This window comes from Erpetoichthys calabaricus, chromosome 10 (genome assembly GCF_900747795.2).
Source record: "Erpetoichthys calabaricus chromosome 10, fErpCal1.3, whole genome shotgun sequence".
NCBI lineage: Eukaryota > Metazoa > Chordata > Cladistia > Polypteriformes > Polypteridae > Erpetoichthys > Erpetoichthys calabaricus.
In genome coordinates, this window is record NC_041403.2 from 144,538,868 (window position 1) to 144,545,138 (window position 6,271).

A 6,271-nucleotide genomic window follows, 5' to 3' on the forward strand; every position below is an offset into this window, starting at 1 on the left:
GGATTTATTAAATTTGCTAAAAACATCAGAATAAAAAACTGAAATGTTTCAATTAAGGTCAAATTGAAATCTGTTTTTTTGTATTTCACTCAATACTTTCATTTGTATTGAATGAGTATGAATTGTGGAATTGCAACAGCAAATTTAGAACATGTGGAGGGTGCAGAGCAAACGCACTCTCTTCGCTCTCTCCTGCTGCTATAAATTTATTGCTCTTTCTTAGCCAAATATGCACCTTACCTATCTGTGTGTGAAGAAATACTGATGAGATATGAAACATAACTAGTAGTCAATGTGCATGCTGGCTGCCCAATGAATAGTCGATAAGATACTCTTTTGGCTTCATTTATTTGTAAATCTGACTCTGAAGGACTCACCAGCCATGAACCTCACCGCACTGTTCAGGACACTGCAAGAAAATGTGAGTTTAATGACAATGTCAATTTAGTTAAAGAGAACATTTAAAACAACATCAGTAATGCTGTAGCCAAAATGCTTTACATTAAAGCAAACATACAAACAATGAACATACAGTGCATCCAGAAAGTATTCATAGTGCATCACTTTTTCCACGTTTTGTTATGTTACAGCCTTATTCCAAAATGGATTAAATTAATTTTTTTCCTCAGAATTCTACACTTAACACCCCATAATGACAACGTGAAAAAAGTTTACTTCAGGTTTTTGCAAATTTATTAAAAATAAAAAAACTGAGAAATCACAAGTACATAAGTATTCACAGCCTTTGCTCAATACTTTGTTGATGCACCTTTGGCAGCAATTACAGCCTCAAGTCTTGTTGAATATGATGCCACAAGCTCTTTGCAGCACCTCTCAAGCTCCATCAGGTAGGATGGGAAGCGTCGGTTCACAGCCATTTTAAGATCTCTCCAGAGATGTTCAATCAGATTCAAGTCTGGGCTCTGGCTGGGCCACTCAAGGACATTCACAGAGTTGTCCTGAAGCCATGCCTTTGATATCTTGGCTGTGTGCTTAGGGTCGCCCCAGTCTGAGGTCAAGAGCGCTCTGGAGCAGGTTTTCATCCAGGATGTCTCTGTACATTGCTGCAGTCATCTTTCCCTTTATCCTGACTAGTCTCCCAGTTCCTGCCGCTGAAAAACATCCCCACAGCATGATGCTGCCACCACCATGCTTCACTGTAGGGATGGTGCCAGGTTTTCCCCAAATGTGACGCTTGGCATTCACACCAAAGAGTTCAATCTTTGTCTCATCAGACCAGAGAATTTTCTTTCTCATGGTCTGAGAGTCCTTCAGGTGCCTTTTGGCAAACTCCAGGCGGGCTGCCATGTGCCTTTTACTAAGGAGTGGCTTCCGTCTGGCCACTCTATCATACAGGCCTGATTGGTGGATTGCTGCAGAGATGGTTGTCCTTCTGGAAGGTTCTCATCTCTCCACAGAGGACCTCTGGAGCTCTGACAGAGTGACCATCGGGTTCTTGATCACCTCCCTGACTAAGGCCCTTCTCCCCCGATCGCTCAGTTTAGATGTCCGGCCAGCTCTAGGAAGAGTCCTGGTGGTTTCAAACTTCTTCCACTTATGGATGATGGAGGCCACTGTGCTCATTGGGACCTTCAAAGCAGCAGAAATTTTTCTGTAACCTTCCCCAGATTTGTGCCTCGAGACAATCCTGTCTCGGAGGTCTACAAACAATTCCTTTGACTTCATGCTTGGTTTGTGTTCTGACATGAACTGTCAACTGTGTGACCTTGTATAGACAGGTGTGTGCCTTTCCAAATCATGTCCAACCAACTGAATTTACCACAGGTGGACTCCAATGAAGCTGCAGAAACATCTCAAGGACGATCAGGGGAAACAGGATGCACCTGAGCTCAATTTTGAGCTTCATGGCAAAGGCTGTGAATACTTATGTACATGTGCTTTCTCAATTTTTTTATTTTTAATAAATTTGCAAAAACCTCAAATAATTTTTTTTCATGTTGTCATTATGGGGTGTTGTGTGTAGAATTCTGAGGAAAAAAAATTAATTTAATCCATTTTGGAATAAGGCTGTAACATAACAAAATGTGGAAAAAGTGATGCGCTGTGAATACTTTCCGGATGCACTGTAAAATGAATACAAACTAGGGGGCTTCGCTCAACAAACCCCGGAGCAGGTGCTGGGTTCCCACTCTCTCTCGGCTGAGCCGCTCGAAAGGCGTCGGGGTGCTCCTCCGTTATTGAAAGCGATTGTATTTAAAGAGATGATGAATAGAAGAGTATGCAGGGCGTGGGAGGAAGACGGTTTGATGCTTAGTTATTATAGACAGAAAATCACTTACTTGAGTACTTCACTACAACTGTCTATTTTAAATACCAATAAATAGTAAAACATAGTAAAAGTAGAAAATTAAAAGTAGAAATAAAAAAGCAAAACATTATAATGCATAATAAAAAGTAAATAAAAAATTAAATTACCTAAACACCTCTTCCAAATGGGTCCGTGTACTTTTTGGTATTTAATGGTCCAAATGGTTTGAAATTTCACTTTAGAAGGAAAAACGAAAATACAAAAATGAAAGGAATTTTCAGATTTAGATTTTGATTAAACAATAAAATGAGGGAAAATAAGGTATTTTTTAATTCTGTGGTAACAAAGAGCAGACATAAATTTAAAATTGTTAAAATTGTTGACACTGTTCGCATGTGTCCTCAAAAATCGTGCAGAAGAAGAAGTACCTCCGGTTTCAGACAACGAAAATGCATCTGTTTTGTTGTTTTTGAGCTATAACACTTTCATTATTTGAATCACAAATAAATCCAGAAAAGTATATGTAATTTTAAGTTTATGACTGCTATTTGTTACCACAGAATTAAAAAATACCTTATTTTCCCTTATTTTATTCTTTAATCAAAAATCAAAATCTGAAAATTCCTTTCATTTTCATTTTTTTGTTTTTGCTTCTAAAATGAAGTTTCAAATATCAAAAAGTACACGGACCCAAAATAATATTATGAATTACTTTATGCTCTAACTTACATTCTACAAAAGCTGCTTTTTTGCATTTCTGTTTGCAAATTGTTCAGGATATTTTTCACTTTTTCATTATTTGTTCTTGATTTTTATTACAGTATATGCAGCTCTTTTTTGTTCATTTTCTTTTTTTCAATGTTCTTTATCAGCTCTTGCTGCTCTTTTTCTACCACAATCTAAAATTCAACGTTCTTGATCAGATAATTTGCTTTTCTGTCTCGCCATTATAACTGACTGCACTGAAGGGCGAGTTAGCACTGAGAGTGTCACGGGGAGTGATGACTGGACAAGGGGAGTGGAGGGGAGTGATGAAAGCTGAATAACACGGACACAACAGAAAAACTTTTTAATATAATAGAGAGATAAATAGAAATAAAGTACAATAAAACAAAATACAGAAGAGTAGGGAAACTATCAGTATCACTGAAGGTCACTGAAAGCTTGAGAATAGAAATGCATCTTCAGTCTCATTTTAAACAGTTCAATTGAAGGTGGCTCCTTAATGTAATGAGGTAAAGGGGTCCACAGACGAGGTGTAGCAGTTGCAAAATTCCTGTCCTCCTTAGTTTTACACCATAAGAGACAGTTGACCAGTAGATCTAAGTTCTCTAAATGGCTGGTGTAAAACACACAATTCAGATAATTGGGCAGGAGCATACCCATGCAATGATTTAAAAACTAGCAAGAACATTTTAAAGTCAACAGGTAGCCAGTTTAAAGAAGCTAATATTGGAGAAACAGAATCAAACTTCCTTGCCCTGACCAAAAACGAGCAGCAGCAATCTGAACAAACTGCAACCTACATATCAGGGATTTGCTGATCCCAGAATACAACGAGTTGCAGTAATCAAGCCAAGAAAAGATAAAAGGACGAGCAAGTAAATAAGCAAGTTTAGTTTGAAAAAGAGTCGTAAAAACGCTTGAGGTTCCAGATAAAGTTATTAGAAAAGCTTATTGGTGGGAGGGAGAGAAGAGCACTTGTCCATCTGCAGGCGGGTCGGGCATACACAGGTGTGTGAGTGAACTCATTCTAGAAGTAAAGTTCCAGGATAGGGAACATTTACATCTACATTTTACAAGTGTTACAGGACAAGGCTACAAAATTGAATTCCATAAGTGAAACCCTCAAAACAAATTATATACTAGTTACAATTCCCAGTTGTACAAAACCTAACAGCTAATATCAGTTAAACAGATATTCACCAAAAAAGAGAGTCTTTAAGCACTTCTTGAACATGTTGAGGGTGTCAGAGTTTCAAATGGAGATGGGCAGCTCGTTCCACCAGCCAGAAGCTACACATGAAATGAATGAGGTATTGAGATTTCATACCACGCAGAAGTGGCATCACAAGATGCTGTTCATCGTCAGATCTGGGAAGTTGAAAAGGAGAATAGGACCCCACAGGTACCTCCAAATATATAGGTGCAGACCCACTGACTACTCTGTAGGCAAGCATTTAGGATGTGAAGTTAAAAAGTGCTGCTACAGAGAGCCAATGCAGTGATCGTAAGAGAGGAGTGACATATACCTACCTTGGATGGTTGAACACCAGATGTGCTGCTGCATTTTGAATCATCTGCAGTGGCTTCGTGACACATGCTGTATACTCTTGCCAGTAGAGACTTGCAGCAGTCCAGATGTGAAGATCTTGCACATATTGTACAGAGTCAATCTGCAAGACCATAGCAACAAGGTCCTTGATGGACAGTGTGTCATCAATCACCACCTCAAGGTTGTGTTACCGACTTGGAGGGTGTTAGCAATTGTGAGCCAAACTGAACAGACATATGGTGCTAAATAGATCGATGAGTTGGGATAACAACAAGGTCTGTCTCTGCCAGGTTGCACCATTGGTGAGTCATGCAGAGATTCTAGCTTATAACATGTGGTCCTCTGGAGGGAATGACATAAAAAAGCTGTGTATCATCAGCATAGCACTGATAGGAAAATCTGTGGGACTGGATGATTGGACTTATTGAAGAATTGTAGGGAGAAGAGGAGAAGGCTCACCACTGATCCTTGGGGCACACCTGTGCTATCTTAGTATGTCCTTGACTACTCTACATGGTAGGATATACAGAACATGGCGTGTACCCGGAGCATCACTGTGTGAGGCCTCATTGACGGAAAAGAAGCAGTGCAGGGGATTGGCCATGACAGTCCCTTATCCAAATAAATCACAAATTATTAGGAAGGGTTCTTCCTCCCGGGATCGACCTAGGAAAGAGCTCCTGGGTAGTGCAGAAGTACCTGAATGAGAAACGCGAAGAATTAAAGAGGGGGTTGGTCCTTGTTTGTGTGCAAATAGTGTAATAGTAGTGTAAGAGGAAGAAAAGGATTAATTTCTCTCTATTATAAAAGGAAATCTTGAGACGAGACTTTTTGCCAAGAGATTTTGTCAAGTCCCACCCTCCTCTCAACCATTTACGGTTAACGGCCAATGCCCATGGTCCCACCTCTCATTCGTATGAATGCTTTTATCAGACACAGTTCCTGCGCTCTCAGCTCTTATAAATTTTTACGTTTTTCTCACTTTAAGTTCCCAATAAAAGAAGACTTATTATGTCCAAATCTTCTTGTAGAATTTCATCCCAAAGGCTTATCAACAGAAGAAATGAGTACACGGGCAATCCCAGCACTGAGAAACTATGAAGTAAAATGAATTAACATGAAAATTGTCGATCGGTTACAAATTGGTTAAATGCATATCAGAGGACTATGCTGAAACCGTTGGTGGTGATAGTGCGGAAGATGAAAACATCAACTTACAATATGCTGTAGATTATCTACAACCGTTAATATCATCTGGTCTTCCACCGGCCAAAGAGTAGACAAAGACGAAGTAGAACGTAGAACATTGTAAAGAGGTTCAAAAACATTGGCACGATACACATGCAGAGCAGATTAGAGATTATGAAAGTACTAAAATTTGAAAGTCTCAAAACACTGATAGTAAAGACTGCATTAGCACTAACAAATGGAAATTATTTCTCAGTGAAATAACGGAACAACGAAAAGAGATTGAATATATGGACATAGGTGATATGACAGAAGTATGTAGATGTTGTTAGGCTTTAAACTTTAAGCACAATTCAGTCAGGTTTATATTTATGATCACCGAGAAGCGATGCAACATAGAATCAAAAGAGTTAAACGATCAGATGTATTCGAAATTCTACAAAAACATATAACTCAACGAATACCTCTAACGCAACATGAAACATAATTTTATTTCAATTTATTACGTTTTACTATTTTTATTATTTTTAACTATGGTT